Source organism: Elgaria multicarinata, chromosome 1, assembly GCF_023053635.1.
Source record: "Elgaria multicarinata webbii isolate HBS135686 ecotype San Diego chromosome 1, rElgMul1.1.pri, whole genome shotgun sequence".
Taxonomy (NCBI): domain Eukaryota; kingdom Metazoa; phylum Chordata; class Lepidosauria; order Squamata; family Anguidae; genus Elgaria; species Elgaria multicarinata.
Window position 1 is genome coordinate 30,874,997 of NC_086171.1, and position 18,883 is coordinate 30,893,879.

The window sequence follows — 18,883 nt, forward strand, 5'->3', positions numbered from 1 at the left end:
TTAGGTCCAGAGTGGGGTTCTTCAGGAGTGGCCACACTACTTCCACCTTAAGGGAAGTAGGAACAAACCCTTCATGTAGGGATACATTCACCACTTCCTGGACTCAGATGAATTACAGGTCACACTTTATATCACCTCGGAGTCTAGGGCTGTAGTCCTACACCTGCCACTTACCTGGGGTTAAGCTTTATTGGACTCAGTGGGATTTAATTCTAAGCAGACATATATTGGAGTGTGCAGTAAGTGTGAAAGGAAATAAAAGAAAATGAATGCTGACAGGTCCTTAAATGTAGGAAATCAGACCCTCAAGTTCAGGAAGTGCCCAAAGTTCATGTTCCTAATATAGTGCTAACTTGGCTCCATTCTGAACTCCCTCCATTTAAATGTAAACCTCAATGCATTACTGTTTATTTTTCAATGTATGTCATACTCTATGCAGGATATGCAACATGGCTAACTTAACTTTTGGCATTTCCTGATTTGGAGTGCTTGGTTTCTTGTTCTTAATATTCCTTAACCACACAGGAGGCAAAGGGCTATTGTGTTATGAACCCTGTAAAACTAGATTTATTGGCTCATAATTCTGAAAATGATTTGCTCCTCCTGGGTAGCTATATTAGAGCCAGCATTTCAAAATGGCAGCATTTAAATGCTCATCTATGTTTGGTGTCTGTTTTGCTGATAACAAAATATGGTTATTGTTTGGTTCTTTCACGGAGATCTTGTTAAGCACGCGCGCGCACGCACACACACACACACACAATTTACCAAGGAGAGGAAGAAAGAGTCTAACACCAATTAAAGGATCTAAATATGACAAACTTTACTTAAGGTAGATAGCATTTATTTCTCAGCCTAGAATGACCATTTTGAAAGGGGTACTTCTTAATTTCCCCATGAGTTGCTCAGAGAGACTAGTATGGATAGTCTGTTGTGATGTCTCTCCAGCACAATTAAGTCAAGCCTAAGCTATACCTGATGGCTGATAGCTCATTTCCCATGCAAAGAGAGGCAGACGTGAAGAGGTTCCACATATAAAAAACCTACTGCTCTGCTGGGTAAAGCCTAATTTCAGATCCTTCTGCTGTCCTTCATGTCAACAAGATGGGCCTCTTGTAAACTTTCCCACTCTCACCATATTGGTAACATTTTCCATGCCCACTCAGATTCATCTGTTTGTAAGAAGAGGTCCACCCAGCTTGTCTCCCTGCCATCTTCTGTGAGCCAGAGATGCCTGCTCCCATATTTCCTGAACTACTACTACCATGTTTTCTCAATTGTGGCATTCCTTCATCAAGTAAATCCCCCATTAATCTGAGCATTCCCAACAAATTCCCAAAGACCATGCTGGTCAGTTCCCATCTGGCCTTGGCATGGAGCAGTAACCCATCGAGCCCTGGCTTGGCAATAACTGGTTCTACTGCACTCCGTGGTGGCTGAACAAAGAATGATGGCCTACAGGCCAAAGCCCAACTGAGGTATTGCACTATGAAAGCAATATGAAAGTAGGATATGGTATGTGTCAATGGGCCCCAACAGTTGCCAGTGCACTTCAATACCGCTATAAACCAGTAGTTTGGCTCCTGCCTTTTATATATCACTTTCATACTGCTTTCATAGCGCAATATCCTGCTTGTTGTAGATTCAGCTTGAGGGCATGTCTAGACCAGTGTTTATCCCAGGGATCACCCTGGGATCATCCCTTTGCATCCACATGATGCACAGGGGATTCTGGGAGCAGGGAGGGATGATCGCTCCATTTCCCTGGGATAACTGGGACCAGTTGAAGCCTGATTTTTCCCACGGTCTCAGGATCATCCCAAGACTGCAGGAGGTGTTTGGGCCCCCATCCGGATTTTGTCCCACCTCCTTGTGAGTAAACATGAGGAGGCAGGAACTGGGCATGGAGCTCTTCAGGTACTCCGTGCCCATCGGGGTTGGAGGGGGGGAGCCGGAGCTGGTTTGATTTTATAAAAAACAACAACACCATACTTTTTCATTGGCGCACATGTGCGCTCATCTTCTGTAAAAATAGAAAAAAGAAAATGGCAGGCGCAATTATCCCTCCTTCCTCCCAGGATGTCATGCTCGCATGTGGACAAAGGGGAGGATCTCATGAGCAGAATATTGCAATATCCTCTCCCCTCCCTCCCCTGGTCTAGACATGCCCTGAGTCTCCAGTCTTCTGACAACCACATGTCTCTGTGCCCAGACCACAGGTACAAGTCAGCCATGGCAATAGGAAGGTTCATGGAAAGTGCTAAAGTAAGGTTCATGGAAACCCATTGCCATAAAAAAGAACTCCCACCATGCTGGTACTAAAGAATGCAAAACTAAATGGCTACAATCTGGACTGCTGTTGTTTTCATTTCTTTAGCAATAGCAATATTTGCAATTCATTGGGGAAATGTATCAGATTTGTGTATCATGATTTGGTTTGGAGCCTAGGTTTGCAGTCATTAATTAATGAACAAGCTCACCCATCAAACACAAACCAGAAATATTTTATGCAATCTGGGACCCAGTTTTGGGGAATGTTGACCACTCATTTCAGATCAAAGCCATAGCAGATCAGTATAAGACCTTCCTGACCTATTAAAAGAGGCCATCTATAGTTTCAGCTTAAGCCTCTGATTCTTTGTTTGAGGCACTCGAATTAAATTGGTTGTATTTGGTTTACTGCATTTTCATTTTTTCCACCTTAGAACCCAAAGGGAATGTTCAAAACTCCTCATGCATTCAACAATGTGTGAAGGAATAGTGGAAATGTGACCATTGGCCAATGCATAAATGACAACTTCATGTACAGACAATAGTTTCAGGTGGGCATTTTGGAGCGGGGGTGGTGGAATGGCACTTCCTTTTGGACTAGGGCCTCCCATCACTGTTATTGCTGAAAGACAAAGTAAAGCAAGCCTGGAATGAACAATTCCATTGTCTAGTCAGGGCTTTACTTCCCTGTAAGTGTAGATAGGATTGTAGCTAGGAATGTCATGGGTGCCCAACTGGGTTCAGGTCTCCAACAGACTCCCCTGTGACCTCCCCACCTCCTCAAGCACCCCAGGCCTGATGAATGGCCAGCACTGGATTAGCCTTTCCACTATCATCTAGAGCCTCCACTGGTGCATGCAACGGAAGCTCCAGAAATTATGTATCTCCTACCTTGTGGTGCGCTCCAGAAATTGCATATTTCCCACGTTGCTTAAATGGGGCCTTTACGGCAGTCATTTATGCAAGGTAAGAAATATGTAATTTCTGGAGCCTCCATTGTCCTTCAATGTCAATGGGTGGGTGATAGCAGGGGCAGCTTGGAAAGTGTCTAATAGAGCCAGATGTGGGTGAGTCCATCCAACCCTAATTGTAGTCTTAGCAGCAGAGGAAAATGCCTTGTACTGAGACAATTAAAGTCATACTGAATCAACCTGAGCCAGACCATGGCCATAGCTAGACCTAAGGTTTATCCCTGGATCGTCCAGGGGTCAAACCTGTTCATCTAGGTGACACACAGGGGATCCAGTGCTCAGGCAGGGGTGAACCCTGGATGATCCCAGGATAAACCTTAGGTCTAGCTGTGGCCCATGTAGCCCAATATTGTCAACACTGAATGGCAGTGGTTTTCCAGCCCTACCTGGAGATCCTGAGGGTTGAACCTGGGACCTTTGGCATGCAAGACAGGTGCTCTACCACTGAGCCAAGCCCTTCGCTTAACACAGCCTTGTACTGCATCCTATGAGTTGCTGCCGGAGTATAGAACTGGCGTGCAAGACATTTATAAAATGAAACCATCTGTTCTACAGGCAACATATGAGCAAATGAGTATGAACTGGGGAACGGTTTTTTGTTTTCAATTTGCAGTTTAGCACCAATGAAATGAATTATTGAAACAAAAAGCTTCATTTTGCAATTAGCAACTGGGCTTGAGATTTCAGCTTGATATTGTGGTTCAAAACCACATTTGTGCAATAAAACACCAAATAATGTTTACATCATTGCTAGTCTATTGTATAAAATTGCCCGTTGTCTTTTCAGTAAACAATGTATTTAACAATGTGTACAAGCAGACAAGTCAGAATAGTGTATTACAGCAGGTGAGATAAGGAAGCAATTTGTTCAGGTGTGTAAGTGGAAAATAACCTGACAAAGGAATTAATTGCTGTATTTCCATATTTCACTTTCAGAGAATCTTCATTATTACTCAAAAGAGGCCTTCTTTAAAAAAATTTTTATAGCAGCATAAAGATCAGATCTAACCAAATATATCAGCTCTTCAAAGAAATTGTTTATAATAATAACAGACCTGAGTTTACCATAAGCATTTTCTTTTGCATGACAATAAGGGTTCATAAAGTCACAATATGTGATTCATGAATTTTAAACAAGAGTAGAATGTTGATAGAATTTCAACCAACAGCAGCATGTGTAATTTCCAGTGCTGAATCCCTGCATCCAGGCTCTGGGACTTTGGTTCTAGTTTTCTCTTCCCTTCCATGAGTTACACATAAACTGCAATATCAACTAGGGGCTCATCTACACCAAGCAGGATATAACACTATGAAAGCAGTATGAAAGTAGTATATGATGTGTCAATGGGCCCCAACAGTTGTCAGTGCACTTCAATACTGCTATAAAGCACTAGTCTGGCTCCTGCCTTTTATACTGCTTTCATAGTGCAAAATCCTGCTTGGTGTAGATGAGCCCAAGGGCATTCTGGAACTGTCCAAAATGATGAATTCCGAAGAGCAACTACCAGGCAATAGGGGGCTAGTTGTATAAATCTGATCAGATATAAAACATGTTCCTAAGAACATGTCCTACAGTGCCATAGGGATGGGCAAACTCACTGAACGCTCACCCCATGGGTGCTCGCCCCACCATTGCTGCTGTGCGAGCCTCCCAAATTTAGCACTGACCTGAATGAATAAATACTGAATTGAAATTCTCATACATCCTCATCCTCTCTAACCCCCGACATTCCCATATTAATCTGGAAGGTGTGAAGGGGGCTTCTATGCATGTTCATGGTGAGTTGAAGCCTCCAGATGATCATGAACCCAGGATTATCCCAAGAAGCTGATTGGTAGGAGATTCAGGAAAAGTAAAAGGAAGTACTTCTAAACATGGTGCATATAGTTAAAGAATTCACTACCACAAGATGGTAGTGAATTCACTACCAATTTGGAGGCATTAAAAGGGGGTTAGACTCATTCCTGGAGCAGAAGGATATCAATGGCTACCAGTCCTGATGGCTATGTGCTACCTACAGTATCAGAGGCAATAAGCCTATATACAGCAGTTGCTGGGGGACATGGATGGTAAGGTTCTGTTGCACTGTGTGGTCTTGGTTGACAGCTGGTTGGCCACTGTTAGGGATGGGTAATATCGCTGAGTGCTTGCCCCGTGGGTGCTCACCCTGCCAATGTTGCCACACACCCCTGCAAACCTTTAACCTTGCATGGTATAGGAGAGGAAAACACATGAATTCCCAAGGCTCTGGAAGTGTGCATTTTCCCCTTCACATTAATGTTGGCTGCCATTAACGCAAAAGGGGAAAATGTGCAATTTCCAGAGCCTTCCACAGAGCCTGACTTGGTCTGTGAGGGCTGGGCACATGGGGGAGAGGGTTCGCTGCCCTCAAGGGCCTAGTCAGGGGTTCACAACAACCCTAGCCACTGTGGGCCTTGCTAGATGACGGGTTATCCCGGTGCAAGCCCTGGGCCTGCCCCTGTGAGTCCAGATGACACACAGGAAATCCCGGGCTCAGGCAGGGTCCACCGCTTTCCCTGGCTACCGAGATTACTCGCAAGTAGCTGGAAAAGCAGTGGATGGGGCATGGGGAGAAATCAGTGGGAGATCGGGGTGTGTGTGAAACCGAAGATCATGAGGGGGAAAGTGGGGATTGCGGGGCGGGGAAGTGGGGATGGCGGGGGGGGGGGAATCATGGCCAGGGTGGGGAAATTGGGGGCGGGGGGGAGTGGGGAACCCTTTTTTAAAAAACAAAACAAAACACCACTTACCGTTGCTGGTGGTGCTCTCCTGCGCACCCGGCCCTTTAAGTCTACAACAAAATGGCAGATGCGACGGGGCTTTCCTGTAGCCAGTCAAATCTCATGTGTGGATAGGAGCGACAGGTAGCGCAGGCTGGCCTCTCCACATGCCCGGATTTTCAGGTAGGTTTAGCAAAGCCCCGAGTGAACAGAGTGCTGGTGTAGATGAACTCTTGGCATGATCCAGCAGGGCTGTTCTGATGTTCTGATGTTCTTAACCGATCCTGCTAAGAATGATAACCAAAGGGACATCTGGAATGAAAGCTTTTCAATTTGCCCATTCCTTTAGGGGATATTTTCATTATCATCTATCATCTTTCTCAAATTCTTTTTGGCACTGGGCACCTATTATTTCTGTTAATAAATCAATATGCTTCAAGATTCGAGGGAGTGAGAGAAAGAGAGAGTTTTCTCTCCTCAGAGATAATTAAGTACAAAATGAAAACTTGAGGAAAAGCAAAACTTGTCAGTTTTGCGCACATTGTATCCTTCTTTTAATTAACTGTTTTTCATTCATCTGAAAGCATGTGAGGTATTTTTCATTACTTATCTAGCTAAATAATATGGTTGAATGCTTTGTGCCTTGGCTGAAGAAATTGCATTAGTGCCATCCCCCATCAAGTATATAGAGATAATAAAGCCAGGATCAGGCATTCTTGGAATAGCATGAGATTTGAGCCTATTTAGGGGCAGGTGTGTCCTGAACATATGTAGGAAGGGAAGTGGCAGACTCCACCCCCCATATTGCATGCATTCTTTCACGTGTGCATATGTTTCTATGTACACAGACACCTCTCCCTGTGACCAGGGCCTTTGCAGGGTTCCCAATTGTAGGGAGAAACAGGGTTGTTTGAGCTAATTGAAATTCATTGGACTTCATTTCAAAAATTAAGTTCAATTTGCTCCCATTTTTGTTTGTGACCTGTCTTTTGGTTCATTTGAACAAGAAAAATGCCCATTCCTGTATGCACACAGAATATGTATATGCATTTTCTAATGCAATCCCAAGTTTGAGAATGTACAGAAAAAAAAAAACTGTTCTTTTTTGCATTCAGGGTTGTAAATTGGGCGAATCACATTGGAAGCTTGAAAATGCATTGCACCCAAGTCCATGTCCATCCAAGAAGGTCAAAACTGGGTAAAACCCTGATAAAAATGACCTGAAATGAATTTCTCATACATACCTGCAGATGAGTTACTTTCACCAAAATGATTCTCACCTTCCGGAGGTATGTCCAGCTATTTCCTAGACATTTACTTGCAGTGGCCATAACAAAAGATATTACCTGCACACTTGACTATGAAAGACCTAAAAGTAGGCATTCTCTCCTCCAGTCCTTCATCCTGTCTTTTCCCATCCCCAGACTTTTTTCACACCAATCATGTAACCCCATAATGATTAGACATGACCATCACAGGGATTTATTTGGGGGTGGGGTGGGTTGTTTCAGTTTTACACCTGTTCATTCATAAGTCTGTTCTGTTTCTGCGGGCATGTCTACACCAGGCAATATCCCAGGGATTGTCCCGGCATTGTCCCTGTGCATCCACATGATGCACAGGGGATCTCAGGGACAGGGAGGGATGATCCCTCTATTTTCCCAAGATATTGCCATACACTTTTTTTGTGGCTTTTGCCACGGCCCTGGGACAATCCTGAGGACCGCGGGTAGTGTGGCCGCCCATCCCGGCTTCTTTCCTCTTCCCTGTGAGTAGCAAGAATCATCAGTGCGTAGGAGCCAGGCTCGGGAGAGTCCAGGGCCATCGGGGTAGCGGGAGCAGGTCGGGCCTTTAAAATAAAGCAAAAAACCCTTTTTCACTGGACCTCCAGCTCCTGTCTTTTTTTAAAAAAAAATGGAGGGCACAACATCCTGCTTCCTCCCTGAATGTTGCGCGCCATGTGTGAACCCATGGGAAGGATCTCGCAATCAGCATATCACGACATCCTCACCCTTCCCTCCCCTGGTGTAGACATGTCTTGTGTTAACGGTGTGGAAATTTACCAAAACAAAAATCATACTTAAATAGATATTTAACTGCATACTTTTGAATGTATTTTAGTACAAAATATGCATTTATAAATGGATCTTTACTTGAAAATCTACTTTTGTTCATGCATTTTGGTGTGTAGGGGTGTGTGTGTGTGTGTGTGTGTGTGTGTGTGTGTGTGTGTGTGTGTGTGTAGAAAACAGCATGTCAAAATTCTGTGAATTTTCAGCAATATTTGACAGAGCACCGGTCCTAGCATGAACCTACCATGAACTCACTCATTGTCTAAGGCACTCCTCTAGGTGCCTTCTCCAAGGGAGTCTTGTAGGATGGCAACAAGGTAGACAGTGTTCTCGGTAGCAGCTCTCCAATGATGGAATGAACTTCCCAGTGAGGCCCGCCTGATGTCAACATTGTTATGTTTTGGGCACCAGATTAAGAGGGTCCCCTATTCCCAGGTATTTGACAGCATATGATAGGGTTTTTTTAAAATCAGGTCATGGGATATTTTTAGGTGTGTGTGTGTGTCCCCTCTCTTTATATATTGGTGGCTAAACTGATTTTTATATAATGCATGATACTGCATGTTTAAGGTATTCAATCTTTGTAAACTGCCCAGAGAGCTTTGGCTGATGGGCAGTATAGAAATGGAATGCATGAATGAATGAACTGCAAAATCCAGAGCATAATTGTAGCCTGATCCACACATTAGTTTGGAAGGTATGATTCAGGACCGTCCAGTTCAAAACGTGGACCAAACAAAACCCTCAAGCTTCCCTACTAACAATGCAAAGTGCCAATGTGTTGCTGCTCTTCTTATGAATCAGAGAAGGGATGTACAAGAATTTCATTCCTGTTCGCAAATCTTGCAAACATGTCCTGTTCACAAACATGAATAGCAGCACAATTCTTGGGGAAATTACCATAATTTCCTAAACTTGTGTCCAAAAGTGCATGCTTACACAAGTGCACACTTCTGGAAATGCACATTTGTGCAAATGTGAACTTAAACCTCCTTCCCCACAGTGTATGCTTTAGTATATGGGAAGGAGTTTCACATTTTGGGTGTGCAGTTTTCAATTAAAAAAAAGGGGCACTCGTGTTTGGGAATGTGAAGGAGACATAATGACCTTCAAGGAGGAATTTGAAGAACCTCAATGAGCTCCAATATCACATGTTTGCCTTTCCCTAAGGGATATGATTTAATGTAGTGCTACAAGAGAGATTTTTGTGGGCAGGTTTAGTTTAGATGGCAAATGCAGCATGAATGCCGAATCCAAAGAGTCTCATTAATCAATCATAAGAACGTATTTCCCCCTCCCTGTTGGTCAGAGCCCAGAAGGAAGTAACAAAGCCTGTTTTAGACCTGACCATGCTAACTTCTTTTTGGCCAAGTCAAACTCAGTTGGGACAATCCTTTAATAGAAAAGAGTGATTCAACACCATGGGGCCATGTGAAGGGGAAATGTCCCTGGTTCTGGTACATTGGCTTGCCTTTGTTTGATTAATCTTAACAGCGGCAATATTTCTTTCTCCTGCAAAGTTTGTTAGCACTTGGTTGCAACTCACAATTTATCACACTGTGATAAGTCTCTGGGATAATGGTATTATTCCTTACCAATATCTATGGTGACCATATGAAAAGGAGGGCAGGGCTCCTGAATGTTTAACAGTTGCATAGAAAAGGGAATTTCAGCAGGCGTCACTGTTATGGATGCAGCACTTGGTGAAATTCCCTCTTCATCACAACAGTTAAAGCTACATGAGCTATACTGGAGTGACCAGATACAAAAGAGGGCAGGGCTCCTGCAGCTTTAACTATTGTGATGAAGAAGAAATTTCACCAGGTGCTGCATGCATACAAATGACACCTGCTGAAATTCCCTTTGCTATGCAGCTGTTAAAGATACAGGAGCCCTATTATCCTTTCCATATGGTCACCCTACCAATGTCTCTGCCACAAGTCTGTCAAATGTTCCTAAAATAGTATGGATAGTTCAGCGCAGTTGTTGAAGCCATAGCGCTAAAGTGATGTTATTTCATTGGTATGCTACAGCTCACACTACCTTAGTGAGATGGAGGCCTTTGTCCACCGTTACGTCTAAATTCCCAGGGAGCTTGGTTGACAGTCTTTCTGCTTCCATAGAAACTATGAATTGGGAGCTACATTTCCCAGCTCACAGGAATCATTGCCACTACAACCCAATTCTGCATGTTCACAGAACTTCCTATTCATTTCATTTTATAGTTCGTGCTCCTGTTTTAATTCTTGGTTCACAGTCCATTTGAACATGAATGCTAGATACTACTACTGCTACTATGCCCCTTCCTTCCTTCCTTCCTTCCTTCCTTCCTTCCTTCCTTCCTTCCTTCCGAAGTCTGCATGGAAAGGTATCCAAAATAAATTTAACTGTTCACGCAGAAATCCTGTCCCCACTTTCCTGGGATTATGCCCCCACTGACCTCGATGGAAATTACTTCTGAGCAGACATGTATAGGATAACATTGTTAATCTAATGTCCTTTGAATGTGCACACACACTGGAAAATCAAATCCAGCAGAAACATTGGATCCCATATTTCCTGTCTGATATTATACTCTGGTTCCACTGCTTCCCCCACACCCTAACTTTCCCTCTCCCTCCTGTCCTCCCTCCCATATCCACCTTCTCCATAATTGCGAAACTTAATGCATGACCATCCCCATCTCTCTTTTACCCTAAATGGATAGCATTTGTGTTTTAGATATACCAGATTTCTTCACAAGTCATTTGAGACACTGAGCAAGGATGAATTACTCCAAACTGTCTTTCTATCTCTTGACAGGTCGGTTTGAGAGTCAGTCTAGCCTCAAGCTGAATTCATTGTTATTTCACTTATCTCAGAGTCAGTGAGAGACACACTTACGTACAATATATCTCTAATAGAAAGCATACAAAAGAATTTAAAGGCAGATACCACTACATCTTCTCTCTCTTTCTTTCTTTCTTTCTTTCTTTCTTTCTTTCTTTCTTTCTTTCTTTCTTTCTTTCTTTCTTTTTTCCTTTTCCTTTTCCTTTTTTTTTGCTTTATTTATCTTTGACCATCTCTGATAGAAAGAACCCCCTTCATGAAGTGAATCTTTTGAACGCAGTCCAGAGAAAGTCACACCTCAGACATTGTGATGAACAGTCATTGCAGATGGTGGCAATTTGTACAATATTTGGATTTCCTGGCAAGATGAGAAATGGATGTCTGGCTCTGACCAGTTACAAGAGATGTGTTAATTCTGCACCAAGAGGGGGTAAATTGTATGCAAAACGTCAGGGATGAACAAGTTTGCTCAGGTTAACTCTGCTATTGTTCCAACAGTCACTTGGGCACCATTTGTATTCCAGCAAGAATTCTGGGGTTTGGGATGTATTCTGGGTTTTGAATATTTGCATTTTTATACCACCCCATAGCCAAAGCTCTCTGGGCAGTTCACATAAGATAAAAACACTTAAAAACAATATACAAAAACTAAAACCCACAAAAACATGCAAAAAGCACATACATTTAAAACTACTATAACAACTTTACAAACGATGAGCCAAAAAACAGACCCAGGCTCACTACATATTGCTAAATGCCTGGGAGAAGAGAAAAGTCTTGACCTGGTGCCAAGAAAATGACAATGTCGGTGTCAGGCGGGCCTCGTCAGGGAGATTGTTCCACAGTTGGGGGGGGGCACCACAGAGAAGGCCTTCTCACTTCTTGCCAGAGGTAGATACCATCAGCATCCCCCCCAAAACCCACTGAGACAAAAATCTACGTTTGCAACTGTCTCGGGGAGGTGCCGCAGGGAAATTGGGTTCCCTTGGAACTTACTGGGTTTCCCAGAGCCCTGGTACATGCACTGGATTTCATGGGGCACTTTCCAGCTTTACAAAATGCCATAAAGCTCTTACTTTTACACTTTACATATACAATTTATGTAAAAGTAAGCGTGTTACAGCTGCAAATTCCATAGAATGCACTAATTATGGTCATCATTGCCCCAAGATATGCTAATGGAAGCTGCCGGTGGCATATCTTGCTTTGTAAATTCAGAAACCTGGCCCACACAAAATCCAGAGGATGCACAGGTAATGGAGGGGTTGTTCCACTGCTGTGGACTCTGCAGATCAGATTCTTAGAAATCCAATTTCATGGAAATCAGCAGCAGATTTCCCTAATCTGTACTTCTTCATGCTTCATGTCCTCAATATCCCATATGGTCAAAGTGGATTATATTTTTGTTAACCATCAGAAACTCCCACTTTCAGAGGTTTCTTTCTTTAGAACACTGCATGCTACAGATTGCACATTATTCTTGCAAGAGCTGCCTCCAGCACTTCACCGAAGCTTCTGCCTCCCTGCATCAAAATGAATGTAGTAGGTATTAGTAGGAACGTATGAGAAATTTGTTTCAGTTCACTTTTCATCAGGATTTATGCAGACTGAACACAGACTAGGACACAATCTGTGGGTGAAAACCATACATTTTTGAGCTTGTAATGTGGTTTGTGGACCAGAAATATGCATTCGACAGCATGCATACATTTGAAAAATGTGCATGAAAAAATGTGCACAAATACGCTTTCATCAATGGGTGAAGAATGCATGCATTTCACAACTGATGTGCACATTTGGGGGAGGGGGGGAGAGAGAATGGAAATACACATGAATTTTCATCCCAAAAGGGGAAAAACAAAAAAGAGCTCACAATCTGATATGGACTCAAGTTAAAATAAATTGCGAGAAGGAATTTGGAGAATTTTTGTACATTCGAGATTTGCTGATTTCCTTGAGATTGCCTGGTTTTCACCTCAAAGTTGGGTTTGCCTTGTTTCTGATTATGAGGTTGTTGAATATTGTTTGTTTGTTCATTTGAAAGTGAAAAGTGTGCATTTGGGTGTAATTTTTTAAAATATAAATATGCACTCAATGCACACTTTCCCTATCAAGTAAAGCATGAAAATGAACATTCACCTCCCCCCCCCCCCCCGGCACATTTTAATAAGTGAGATTTTTCTAATGTATACATTTTTCAAACATGAATACAAGGTTGGGAATATGTGAGCATTTCTTGAAAAACACAGTCGGCACACGTTCTGGTCCAAAATGAATCAAGACAAAATTCTTGTACATCCCTAAAATGGAGGTGGGGAGGTAATTACTCTTGGTGGATTGCACCCTAAATTTGTGGGATTTTTGTTGCTGAGCCTCTGAGCTGACTGCTAAACCTGAACATGTCTAGCTTTGTCAAATAACTGGATTATGGCGACAGAGCAAAGCATGACTGGGTTTCTCAGTGGTGAATTCCCAGTTAGTAATGCACCGTAGCTTTTCACTTCATCCAGCAAACCAGATAAAGCCCACCATGACAGGGATTTTCTAATCAAATACAATTAGGCAGCCAATGACATAATATTAATCCACAGCAGTCAAATTAAAGTGGATGAGCCTGGCCTCCGGGCTCGTGCTGTTTCCAAGGGAAAAGATGGCAAACAGAGTCTTAATAGGCTGAATATTGAAGCACAAGGCCTTTGGGGAATGCTGAAGACCATGCTTTCCCCAAGAGACAGTGGCCTTTTATTATTCCAGTTTCCTATTCTGTTCCAAATCCGTTCCTGGTGACTTCAACTTCTTTTTAAAATGAAAGCAAAGTGATTAAGCACTGCGTAATCACACACAGACAAGTCAATGTAACTGTCCTAGGGATAATTCAGCCACATTTTCACTCAACCCGCCTAGGTCCTTTACTTACCAAAAAATTAGCATAACCTGGCAAGAAATACTACTAGTGTAATGCTGACCCTCACATCTGCTGGCTGCAACATGGAGGCCATTTGGATGGTGCAGAGATTCCTCACTGATGGTGCAGAGGAACTAGGGTGGCCATGTGTCCTCTTTTACAGAGAACTATCCTTTATCCCAGACCTGGAAGGAAGATAAAGAACCATTGGAACGTTGCCCATCAACAGATACCAGACCAAAGAGGCAGGCCCACAGGTCTTCTGCACTATGGTGTGATGTACTACATTTCTATTTAAATTGTAATAATTAGTTCTAATCATGTCAATTAGAATGGGCTAATTTCATGCAAATCAATACCCTCTTTTTTCTTTTTTCTTTTCTTTTTTCTTTTGGTCTTCTTTGACAATTCGTAACTGGCTACCCAACTTATCCTCCAACAGCAGGTGTGTGTGTGTGTGTGTGTGTGTGTGTGTGTGTGTGTATCACAGATGATCCCATGGAAATAATTCTACTGCCATCAGGCTTTCCACTAGTGATAGTCATCACAAGGCTGCCAAAGAGGGTGGCCCTGGGATAGGATATGGGTGGGGGGAAAGGCAGCCAAGGATCTGTTTTGTCCATTGTCTAACCATGGGATCTCTGCAATGACTCTCCAGTCATTGCAGTGATCCCATGGTTAGACTTTCCCATTGATGGCAGACTGCAGCTGGTGTAATTCCTCCCCCATCAGAAGCGCTCTCTCTTTCTCTCTCTGTGTGTGTGTGTGTGTGTGTGTGTGTGTTTGTTTGTTGTAGGGGCTAACAAAACAGAAATCTCCCTGGGAAATATCCCTTCCCCCAACTTCCACCTTGATCAACATGCACTAGCAGGGCTATAGTACTTGTACCCTCCCCAGACCCTATGTAGGATTGCTCTGCAACTCAGTAGAACAAGGGTTGACACCGTTATGTATTCATTCATTTAAGCCTTTCTCACTGTAGGCTGTGGCTTGATTTCACTGGGCCTGTAAATCCACTTTAGGCTTTAGTCAGAACCTGAAGGAGCTGTCCAAAGTGCTGAACCTATTTCAGGGATAGGGATCAACACATTGGATAGTCCCTTTAGAGTTCTGGCTGGCTCAACTAAAACCCAGAATGGAATCACAGCTCCACCAGATTCAGAGCTACCAGCCTCTACTAGTCTTTCTACCCCACCTGTCAGTTTCCAAGAAATTTACAAGGTAGCAGAGGGGGGTGGGAGAGGGAGAATGGTAAAATACAAGAACCGAAAAGTATTTTTAAATCTCATAAATAAACAGCAGAAACCAAATAAAAACTCGAAAGCAATAGAGCAGAAAGACAGTACAACCTCGGAACAGAAATTAAATGGCCATTTCATTGTTCATTTTCAAAGATTTCCTAGAGAGAAATCTCCAGATGCAGGTCTTCTGTGAAATCAGCTTGCGTTGCCGTGGACAATGAAGTTCCACAACAAATGGGTCAAACTTCCTGGATTCCATCAGCTCCCATTTCATACCACTGCCCTTTCTCTTTTTTCAAATTACACAGGGCTCAGATAACTTTGCACCTGCTTGCTTAGCTTATAGTAACAATGCACCATAAGTGATGTAGTCTGTTCTAAACTATAAATCCCATTATCCAGTGAGACTCTGAATGATGGATATGCAAAGTTAAAGAGTGAAAATAGGGTAGTTCAAATGGTGTCCTTGGAAGCAAAATATGTTGACAATATGCTCCCCCCTCCCCCTCCCTTCTTCTTCCCAAAACCCAGAAATCAGAACAGGATTCAGCATCAGTGAAAATCTCATTTTTGCCCTGAATTCAGTTTTAAGCTGTATTTAGCAATAGCATGAATTAATTCCCATAGAAATCCATGGACCAGCCAGTTCTACTTACGCATCACACAACCAAAGCATTGTTCACCCTTAAACTAAACTATGGACTCTTTCTTCTCTAATAAAACAGGAGATTGAGGCAAGTACACTTCATCACTGTTGGGCAGTCGCCAGGAATTTTTTGCACGTTTGTTTTTGAAGGTTATGCAGTTTGTGTGGATTTGACAGTAATTCGCGTAAATTGCCCAGACGGTTGCGCATAGTGCAGAACCCCCCTCCCCCAAAGACTAATGTGCAAAATTGCCAGAAAATCCATGAACTGTCTCTACTTGCTGCAGATCGAGTGGGGCGCTTCAGCAGGAATTGAAATGAAGTGTGTGTGTGTGTGTGTGTGTGTGTGTGTGTGTCGAGGGGGGGGCATGCTGAGCCTAGGAAAACTCATCAAACCCCACTCCCAAATGGATTCCTTTGACATCCCTACTCAACACATTCCACTCTCATCTAATGCTGGGTGTAAAGGCATTTGGAGTTCAAGTAATTTAGCAGTACTTGGCCTTGACCCTGAATCCTTCTGTGCTTTCTGGCTTTCAGATGTTTAAGCCCTGTCCTAACGCCACTTGTTCCATGTCTTTGTGCTTCTGGAATCCTCTTCACAGGGATTAGATCCCCATGTTTTAGAGTTATGAATTACCAGGTCTTCTTTCCAACAGAGCTTCGGCTATTGGGTGGTATAAAAATGTAATAAATAAATAAATAAATATCAGGCTTTCTCCTTTGTTTTATCTATTATTTCCAAAAATTGTCCAGCTTTCAGATCTGTCAATGCATTTGTTATCTTCTGTCCTGCCCACTATATGACCAAATGTGTGTGTGCAGATAGGAGGAAACACACACACACACACACACACCAACAATCCCCCCACCCCACTCTGTAGATGTGTTCACACACCATGTTCTGCCAAAATTCTTTGGGCCTGTTATTTTACTATTGTGCAGCAGTCCCATAGTACATCAATAAAATAATGTACAAAAAGCATCTTCCTTCTATCATATGTTCAATAAAGGTTGGTTTGTTGGTTTGTTGTAGTATTTAATCAATGCATATGAGTTTATGGAGGAAGGGAAAGATGCAAATTAACTGAAGAAATTAAAAGCAATGGTAGACTATTCATGCTCCAATTCTGGATCCACATTTAGTCATACTTAGAGTAGATGTAGGGTATGTCTAGACCTAGGGAGGGGAGCGGGAGGATCTCACAATATAGTGATAATGAGATCCTCCCCCTCAGTCCACATGTGGTGCATGATGTCCTTGGAAGAAGGAGGATGTCGCATCCACCATTTTGTTTGTTTTTTTTCCTATTGAAGATGGGCTCATGAGTGCTTCATCGAGAAGTTAGTGTTGTTGTTGTTTTAAAAAGATCCTGCTCCCCCTCCCACCCCCGATGGGCATGGGGCATCTGAAGAGCTCTGCTCCCCATGCCCAGTTCCCAGCTCCTCACATTTACTCACGAGAAGCCGGGATGAAACTGGGACGGCTGCCCACATGTCCCGTGGTCTCAGTACGATCCAGAGACCACAGGAAAATTCAGGATTAAAGTCATTCCGGTTATCCCAGGGAAAGGGAGGGATCATCCCTCCCTGCTCCTGGGATCCTCTGTGCATCATGTGGATGCACAGGGATGATTCCAGGGTGATCTCCAGGATAAGCCCTCATGTGGACATGCCCTAAGTAGAATGGGAGTTAAATTAACCTGCTGAAACACATGGTCCTAGTTATACTTATCCCTGGTATGCCTTAAGTAAGCTCATGAGAATGATGAAATTGGGTAGAGATTGTTACCCTCTTTTGGACAGTGTCATGATTAATCTTTGGCTCTTCCAGGTAAGGCTGGGAAAGACTGGTCTCTGACGCCCTGGAGAACCACTACCATTGAGCATAGACTAAAGAGGTGAGACTTAAGGCAGTTTCTTTTGTTCCAAATACAGAGTGACTTTGAACAGTCTAAAAAAGCAAGGAGAGAGGAAGTCCAAGCACATAGAACAATGGACTTTAATGTAAACTTGCCTAAATTTGTACATTCTAGCCATTATGTGAATGGAAAAACTTGGAAGCACAATTTTTAGCAGTGGAGTAATCAAAATCTAGTGGGAAATGCCTATATTTAGAAAAATAAATGGCACTGTTATTTACAAAACTGTGTACGTTTGGCAAAAACGAATACAAAAATGCATAAATTAGGAGAAAAGCACACAAAATGCTTATGAATTTTCATGTGAACTTTGGGGGGGGGAATATTCAAAGTTCAGGATGGTCTAAACTTAAGACTGGAGAAATAAAAAATTGGGAGAAACCAACATTGATTGGTTTATCCATCCCTATGCAGCACTTCCTCCCTGCATGCTTGTTCAGTCCCTCTGATTGAGCTGGTCTTGTCACTTCTTATCCAGTGTTTCGTCTCTCCTGGATATTGGCAAGTTCAGTTCATGTGCAATATGACAGTAATCAAAATGGATGCTGTTTAATAGTGATGCTGTGACAACAACCACTCTAATGCAAGTGCATTAAAAAGGCGGGGGGAGTACTGGGCAAATGTCTTGTAAAACCGGAACACCTCAGTTGCTGAACTCTATTATCATTTATGGAGGAAGTGGTAAAATGTAATTACATGGGCAATCTGTTTGCTGTTATTCGTTGTTTGCTAGATGAGAAAGTGGAAGTAAATTGACTGTCTCCCTCCCTTTATCCCCCATCCCCTGATAGTATTAAAAGGAGCATCCCAGTTCCCGGTGAACAACAGAAATGGTGACCCTAATTGTCCTTATCAATTAGACAAACATATGCATGTGCGTGCACACACACACATATATATATATATACACACACACACACACCTTATATTAAAAACAACAACAACTGCTGTGCAGAGTGTTATGATACTAGTGTTATGATCCAGTGGTAGGTCTTCTAGGTTATATAAGAGATATAATTAGAATACTAGCCATTAGCAAAGAGTATGCTTAAAACCACCAAAATCTTTGAGGTTGTAAAGCGGAATGGAAATCCAAGAAATGCCCCTCAATAGAGGAATAGTTGCACACATCAGAGAATCCAGCAAAAATGGTCAAACTTACTCGTTTTGTACATATGAAACAAGATGTATCCCATTAATATGGCTTCCCTTTCAAATATAATTAGGATGGAGAAAAGGATGGACCAATTTTCCCCAACCTGGTTCCCTCTAGATGTTTTGGGC